An 8,981-nucleotide genomic window follows, 5' to 3' on the forward strand; every position below is an offset into this window, starting at 1 on the left:
TTGAATATGTCAATTAGCCTTCAAGCAGTTGCTCTTGAGCTATTTGTTCCTGGTACTGGAGGAGTTTGTGACTTTGCTGAAGTATCACAAGGGGAGATAAAAATAATAAAAAAAGATCATAGATGTGAAAGTGGCAAGAGAGAGATATAATGCTGAAGTCATGGTTCAGTGGTGGTCCTTGGGTGCTTTAATTTGAGCAAAATTAGGAGAAAGTGAGTTGTACTTCTTGTTTCTTTCTCTAGTCTCTTGTCAGCTGGATGGTGAAGGACAGAGAAACAAGTAGTAAAAAGCAGTAATCCTTAGAAAAAAGAGATTACTTAAATGAGCTTTTCCAAGCCACCTGGGAGGAATTTTGACCCTGAGAAAATTGAATATCAAAATCAGGTGGGTTAGAAGTCATGTTGGGAGTACCATTTGGTGCAGGGAGGAAGGTGGTGTGTGTCTTATGCTGTCGAGTCGTCTTTGGCTCTTAGCGGTGTCACGGACACATCTCTCCCAGGAAGCCCCACTCTCCATCTGCAGTCGTTCTGGTAGTTTATCCAGAGAGTTTTCTAAGTAAAAATAATAAAAATACTTCCACACAGTAAACTTGAGTCTCCGCCCTCTACTCTCTCCCATGCCACTGTTGCCCAGCAAAGGTAAGTTTGAATTTGTAACAGATTGCCTTCCACTCACTAGCCACTGGCCAAGCTAGGAATGGAATGGGTATGCCTCTGCTTGACTCTCCCTCCCATAGCTGAGACTGGTAGAGTACTGGAAACTCTCCAGTTGCAACCCTGAGAGTGGGTAGGAAGTGGGAGCCACTGTGTAATCCTATTTCATCCATGCTGGGGGACAATATGGAACATTTTTGTTTTGGTCCAAATATAAAAATTTTGAAAACCAAGCTCTTATGTCTACTGCATCATTTTGGATTTGAAATACTATACGATCGGTGGTTTCCCATAGCTTTATATTTCTACAGACCTGCTGCATGGTCATAATTGGTTTCAAAGGCTGATGCTCTTCATTGATGGTTTTGTTAAGTCTTGCACCAATATACTACACCCACTGAAGAAAGAGAATTTGCTGTAGTATTCTCCTCCTGAGATCAAAATGCAATCCAAAGTGACAATATAAAATGATTGACTGAAGGATCCTCAACTCCTGTGGCTTCAAATGGGTCCTTAGAGGAGGCAGAGGCTCCAGGATTTTATGGTGTTATTATTATTACCTTGGCATTTGTTAAGCATTTTCTATGAGTCAAGCACTGTTCTGAGCATTAGGATAGACACAGCCCTTGTCCTACATGGGCGCATAGTAGGGAGGGAGAACAGATGTTGGATCCCCATTTTACAGGTGAGGAAACTGAGATACAGGGAAGTTTTGACTTGTTAAAGGTTATAGCAGGTAAGGGCAGGGATGGGATTAGAAGCAGAGTGGTCCAGTAGAAAGAACATGGACTGGGGGAGTCAGAGGACCTGGGTTCCAATCCTACCTTTTCCACTTGCCTGCCATGACCTTGGATAAGTCATGATCTTGAACAAGGCATTTAACTTTCCTGTGTCTCAGTTTCCTCAACTGTTAAAAAGGGGGGTGGGGGGGGAGGTGGACAAAATACCTGTTCTCCCACTTATTTAGACTGTGATCGCTGTTTGTGAAGCGGGGACTATGTCCAAACTGATTAACTTGTATCTACCCCAGTGCTCAGAACAGTGCTTGACACAAAGTAAAGATTTAATAAATATCATCAAACGAAACCAAGATCCCTGACTTCCAGCCCCATCCTCTTTCCACTAGGCCACACTGCTCCTGTGTTCTTATAAACTTTGGCAGCCCTCCCACTTTTGAGCTGTGTTCAGTCTTGGAAGAGCAAATGAAGTTCAACCACTGCCATTGTCATAAGAATAAATTAAAAAAAGATCTCTGGGGCTCTCCATTTCAGAAATAATTACATGCCTCTAGTTACAGTTCTGTTGCTGTTTGCTCTACCCCTTCATTAGCCAACATGACAAAGCAGCATACTCCCTTCTAAAAGCTCCATCTGAGCAGCATTCAGTATTTGGTTGGTCGATAGCTGGAAATTAATAATATACTAGTAATTCGAGTGGCTGGGTGAGTTTGATCTGCTCCTTCACACACATCCATTGAGCTCAGAAAACACATCAGAGTTTAGCTCGCTTGAACCAGAAGTAGTATAGCCTAGTGTAAAGTGCACAGGTCTGGGTGTCAAAAGGACCTGGCTTCTAATCCCAGCTCTGCCAATTGCTTGCTGTGTGACCTTGGATGAGTCGCTTAACTTCTCTGTGCCTCAGCTTCCTCAACTGTAAAATGGGGCTTAAAACTGATTCTCCCTCCTACCTAAATTGTAAGCCCAATCTGGGTCAGGGACTGTGTCTGACCTAATTGACTTGTATCTAACCCAGCACTTAGGACAGTGTTTGCCACACAGTAAGTGCTTAAGAAATGCCATAAAAAAGGAAAATTCTCAGTTTGTCTACTGAATCTACTAGAACTTTTCCAAACTGAGAAAGTTAAGCTGCAAACATCTCTTGGAAGAAGGGGATTCATGTTAGGCTGTGAGGTACCATGGATATTTCTACAGGATTTGGTTACCCTGTGGTTAAGCCCAGCTGTGCTGAACACACTGGTATTGCCCACTGGCTGTATTGCGACCAGGACAAAGTGGGAGAAGTGGAAGGAGGAACCATGCTTGGTACCAAAGCAGTCAGTCAATCATGTTTATGAGCACTTTACTGTGTTCACAGCACTGTACTAAGCGCTTGGGAGAGTACAAAATAACAATAAACAGACACATTCCCTGCCCAAGGCAACTTTACAGTCTAGCGCTTACATCTCTGTGAGGCAAAGGTGCAGATATTCCAGAAGGCATTAAATTCACTGTTCCTAAAGCTATTTAACCAACAGCCCCATTCCCAGATAGGCCCACTTTACTAAAAGTACCCATAACTCATTCTGTTTTATATAAACTGGAAAATGCCCCCATTTCCAACCCAAAGCATGATGCAGCACCTCGTCCGGTGGGACAGTGAAATGGCCGAAAGTGAAACAGTGCATGCCAGTTCTCTGCCACTCATGGTGAAGGTGTCTGACTTCAACACCCCCAAGGGTATCTTGCTTAGTGGACAGACTCAGCTGAAAATAGCTAACACATGAAAAAAATATATTTGTTAATCGTATTTGTTAAGCTCTAACTATATCCAAGGCACTGTACTAAGCACTGGGGTAGATACAAGCTAATCAGGTTGGACACAGTCCATGTTCCACATAGTGCTCTCAATCTTAATCCCCATTTGTTTCCCTCTTTTTACAGATGAGGAAACTGAGGCCCAGAGAAGTTTAGCAACCTGCTCAAGGTCACACAGAGCCAGGATTAGAATCCAGGTCCTCTGACTCCTAGACGCATTTTCTTTCCACCCTCTGCTGGTAAATATATGGAACAATGGCACAGCATTGTACCAGTGCTCTGGTCACTTTGGCAAATAATGGGATTTATACCTAAAACTGGCATACACTTCATAATGTAACCTTCTCACTGTGCCTCGTTCTCACCTGTCCCGCTGTCGACCCCTCACCCATGTCCAACCTCTGGCCTGGAATGCCCTCCCTCCTCAAATCTGCCAAACAATCACACTTCCCCCCTTCAAAGCCCTACTGAAGGCTCACCTCCTCCAGGAGGCCTGCCCAGATTAAGCCACCCCTTTCCTCTGATCCCACTCCCCTCTCCATCATACTCCTTTTGCTCTACCACCTCTCCCCCCAACAGCTCTTGTGTATATATGTACATAGTTATAATTCTACTTATTTATATTAATGATATATATCTATTATTCTATTTATTTATATTGATGCTATTGATGCCTGTTTACTTGTTTTGATGTCTGTCTCCCCACTTCTAGACTGTGAGCCCATTGTTGGGTAGGGATTGTCTCTGTTGCTGAATTGTACTTTCCAAGGGCTTAGCACAGTGCTCTGCACACAGTGAGCACTCAGTAAATACGATTGAAAGAATAAATGAATAATGAGATGGCTCCTTGCCTTCGTACTTAATGAAAACACAGCCCAAGCATGGTTGGAAGGGTCCATGCTGTACAGTGGTCTTATATAAACCACTAGTACTTCCATCCATTCCTCTGCACGGATTTTCAGCCCTGAAGTGTCTAGACCAAGGCTCATCTGTCATTCACAATGGATAACACCACCATCATTCCTGGGCAAACATGGCCACAGCCTTCTCAGAACCATAGCTGTCTAAGCCTGGGTAAGAATGCAGTAAACCTGGGAACTGGGATAATAACTAATCAGCTAATCCAGTCTTGATAAAATGGACCTGCTCAGGACTTTTGTTTTCTCTTTAGGCGTGCAAGAGAAGAAAACCATCTTCCACCTGTTCATCAGAGCCCCTACATCGTGAAGGAGGTGTTCCATATAAGTCAATAATTACATCAAGAGAACAGACTCTTGGGCAAGTCACTATTCCAAGCCTCGGTTTCCTCATCTGTAAGATATTGATAAAATAACTGTCCTTCCTCCAATTTAGCCTATGGGATGGACCGTGTCCAATCTGATTCTGTTATGTGTCTCCCAATGATTATCTACATATTGGACCTTCCTCAGAGGCATTCCAACAGGACGCAGCAGTCACTGTAATAATCCCTGTCTCCACCTCAAGCTCTGTCCTGGCACATGAGATGTTCCCTTATTTTCAAAAGAAGAGGACAAATAGATATGTGTGTGTTTAACAGATTAAGTTAAAAACAATCTTCATCGCTTCATTTAACTAAAGCATTTTTCCAGTCAAGTTTCCTCTGCTCGAATGTTCTTTCTAATCACCATTTTCTCTTTACAATATGTTGTGTCCTGCTGCTAGGGAGAAAGCACATGGTGAGAGGAACTACCAGGGTTGTGAGGGAAATATGTCCAGGCTATTAGAAAGTTCAATGAAGCGCCGACTTTTATATCATCCTGTAGGAATGGGTGAAACAGTCCAGAAAGAATACCCCCAACTGGTCAGGAACACAATTCTCAAAAGCTTGGATTCAAAACTTTTTTTTAAGGCTCATATGAGTTCTAAAACATCTTTTACTTGGGGCAGTTTGCTCCACCTTAGCTTGCAGACCCTAAGTGAGAAAGTTCTTAATAATTACAATAATCGTGGTATTTGTTAAGCTTTTACTATGTGCAAGACACTGCACCAAATGCTGGGATGGACACAAGCAAATCAGGCTGGACATAGTCCCTGCCCACATGGGGCTCATGGTCTCAATCCCCACTTTACAGATAATGCAACTGGGGCACAGAGAAGTGAAGTGACTTGTCCAAGATCACACAGCAGACAAGTGGTGGAGCTGGGACTAGAACCCATGACCTTCTGACTCCCAGCACCATGCTGTATCCACTACAGCATGCCATTAGAGAAGCAGCGTGGCTCAGTGGAAAGAGCCCGGGCTTTGGAGTCAGTGGTCATGGGTTCAAATCCCGGCTCTGCCAGTTGTCAGCTGTGTGACCTTGGGCAAGTCACTTCACTTCTCTGGGCCTCAGTTCCCTCATCTGTAAAAAGGGGGTTGACTGTGAGCCCCCCATGGGACAACCTGATCACCTTGTAACCCCCCAGTGCTTAGAACAGTGCTTTGTACATAGTAAGCGGTTAAAAAATGCCATTATTATTATTATTATTATTATTGTTATCCCTTATCATCTTTGAAGAAGCAGTGTGGCCTAATGGAAAGACCACAGGCCTTGGTATAAGACAACCTAGGTTCTAATCCTGGCTCTGCCATATGTCTGCTGGGCTACCTTGGGCAAGTAACTTAAAAGCTTTGTGTCTCAGTTAGCCCATCTGTAAAATGGGGATTAAATCCTACTCCCTCCTACTAAGGCAGTGAGCCCCATGTGGGACAGGGACTATGTCCAACCTGATTAATTTGTATCTACCCTAGTGCTTAGAACAGTGCTTGGAACACAGTAAGCACTTAAAAAGTATTATTATTGTTATTATTATATTATTATTATTATCATCCCTGAAAGAGGTTCCTGATTACAAGTCTCCTTCCTAGAGGTTCCTCAGCCTGCCATACCAGACCCCATCTTGTAGGGGAGATGCCACTGCCAGCTCCGAACAACTAGGGCTTGTGTCAACAGCTGCTCAGACTCACCTCCCTTAAGGAGCCACAAATGAATGACTCCCTCTTTGAAACACCTCAGGATTGAAATAGAAATAATGCACAATCCCTGCTAGGAACCATTGCTGCTCTTCATTGGAACCAATTGGAGAGGGAACCAATAAACATAAATCCTTTTTCGCCTCCCCTCATCACTAACAGTGCAAGGCACATAATAACTGCTTAACAAATACCATCATTATTGTTATTATTACTCCTCTCCTAGCAGAATGGATGAGTCATCATCCATCTCTGATGGAGAGGAGTGAGGTTACCCCGGACAATGCTGTTCATACCTGCTGGAGATGACCGCATGGGTGGTAATGGTCTAGGAAGTCACGTGCCTAGTGGAAAGGACACAACCCTGGGAGTCAGTGTGTCTGGTTTCTAATCCTGGCTGTGTCATTTGCCTGCAGTGTGACCTTGGCTGAGTCATTTAGCTTCTCTAGCCCTCAGCTTCCTCATCTGCAGAATAGAGATTCAATTCCTATTCTCCTTTGTACTTAAACTGTGGGACCAGAGTTGTGTCCAACCTGATTATCTGGTATCTACCTCAGAGTGTAATGCAGCACTTGGCACATAGTAAATGATGATGATGATGATGATGATGATAATGATGATGGCATTTGTTAAGTGCTTACTATGTGCCAAGCACTATTCTAAGCGCTGGAGGGGATACAAGGTGATCAGGTTGTCCCACGTGGGGCTCACAGTCTTAATCCCCATTTTACAGATGAGGTAACAGGCTCAGAGAAGTTAAGTGACCTGCCCAAGGTCACACAGCAGAAATGTGGCAGAGCCGGGATTAGAACCCATGACCTCTGACTCCCAAGCCTGTGCTCTTTCCACTGAGACATGCTGCTTCTCTAGTAAATGCTTCAATTCCATTATTGCTATTATTATTAATCCTGGAAAGGGGCACATAAATCAACATCTTATGATATTGGATCAGTCCAGTGGTTGTCCATCTCAGCTCCTGGTGGAAACTATGGTCCCCAGAACATAGAGTATTTTTGTTTTTTTCCTGGGAAAGTGGAGAAGTGTTTTATATTGGTCTAATCCACTATGAGGTGCATATCAAACCTGTTAATAGCTTCAGGACTCTAAAATCCTTAAGTAGGAGTCTGAGGGCAGACCTTTCGGCAGACAGATTTGGAATCTGAGAGACTTTGTTGTAGTAAACATCTTGCTTCCCGGGGGATAGGGTGTAGGGAGAAGAAGGCTGGTAGGAATAATGGGGAGAAGTGGTTCTGATGAATCCCACCCCCTTGCAAAGCTGGTCCAAGAAAGAAAACTTTCTGCCTCATCATTAGCCTGAAGGGATACTTTGAGAAACAGTGCCTTGGTTGTCCTCCTGTGCCTCCACCCTTGTGGTTAGAGAACTGTCCTCATAAAGCCAATTGACACTCTAAAATCCCCATTTTTTTCCTCTCTAAGGAGCCATAATGGACCTCCCATCCATGAGTTTATGCAAACCCTCCTTGAGCCTCTCTTTGATCTCTGTGTCCAACTTTGATTTCTCATGAGCTTGTTCCCTGCTGTGTGAAAACATGCTTGATTTCAGTTTGGCTGGACTTTGTTGGTTCAATCTCTCATCCTATCCCGACTGGATTACTGCATCAGCCTCCTCTCTGATCTCCCAACCTCCTGTCTCACCCTGCTTCAGTATATAGTTCACTCTGCTGCCCAAATTATCTTTGTACAGAAACACTCTGGGCATGTCACTCCCCTCCTCAAAAATCTTCAGTAGTTGCCTGTCAAACCTACGAATCAAGCAAAAACTCCTCACTCTCGGCTTCAAGGCTCTTCATCACCTCGCCCCTTCTTACCTCACCTCCCTTCTCTCCTTCTACAGCCCAGCACACACCCTCCGCTCCTCTGCCGCTAACCTCCTCACTGTGCCTCATTCTCACCTGTCCTGCCGTCAACCCTCGGCCCACGTCCTCCCCCTGGCTTGGAATGCCCTCCCTCCGCACATCTGTCAAGCTAGCTCTCTTCCTCTCTTCAAAGCCCTACTGAGAGCTCACCTCCTCCAGGAGGCCTTCCCAGACTGAGCCCCCTTTTTCCTCTCCTCCTCCCCACCCCCTACCCTACCTCCTTCCCCTCCCCACAGTATTTGTATATATTTGTAAAGATTACTGTATTTATTTTACTTGTACATATTTACTATTCTATTTTGTTAATTATGTGCATACAGCTATGCACATTCTATTTGTTCTGGTGATTTTGACACCTGTCTACATGTCTTGTTTTGTTGTCTGTCTCCCCCTTCTAGACTGTGAGCCCACTGCTGGGTAGGGACCGTCTCTATATGTTGCCAACTTGTACTTCCCAAGCGCTTAATACAGTGCTCTGCACACAGTAAGCTCTCAATAAATATGATTGAATCAATGAATGGACAACATTGATCTAAAATGTGGGAATATTAGCAAAGCAGCATGGCCTAGTGGACAGACCAAACCCTGGGAGTCAGAAGGACCTGGGTTCTAATCTCTGCTCCACCACATATCTGCTATGTGACTTTAGTCAAGTCACTCATGGAGAAGCAGCATGGCCTAGTGGCAAGAGCCCAGGTTTGGGAGTCAGAGGATGTGGGTTCTAATCCCAGCTCTGCACCTACCTCCTGTGTGACCTTGGGCAAGTCACTTCACTTCTCTGTGCCTCAGTTACTTCATCAGTAAAATGGGGATTAAGACTGTAAATTCTGTGTGGGACATGGACTGTGTCCAGCCTGATTCTAATCTCAGCTCTGCTACAGGTCTGATGGGTGACATTGGGCAAGTCACCTAACTTCTCTGTGCCTCAGTTCCCTCATATATA

At 44.4% G+C, this 8,981-nt stretch overlaps 1 non-coding gene across 1 annotated transcript; it reads right to left on the reverse strand.

Moving 5' to 3' along the window:
• Positions 1 to 648: 648 nt before the first annotated feature.
• On the reverse strand, positions 649 to 786 carry LOC119931943. The gene has a single exon (XR_005452239.1). It is a non-coding gene; the product is annotated as a small nucleolar RNA SNORA7 (small nucleolar RNA).
• Positions 787 to 8,981: the final 8,195 nt, after the last annotated feature.

Source organism: Tachyglossus aculeatus, chromosome 8 (assembly GCF_015852505.1).
Source record: "Tachyglossus aculeatus isolate mTacAcu1 chromosome 8, mTacAcu1.pri, whole genome shotgun sequence".
NCBI classification, from domain to species: domain Eukaryota; kingdom Metazoa; phylum Chordata; class Mammalia; order Monotremata; family Tachyglossidae; genus Tachyglossus; species Tachyglossus aculeatus.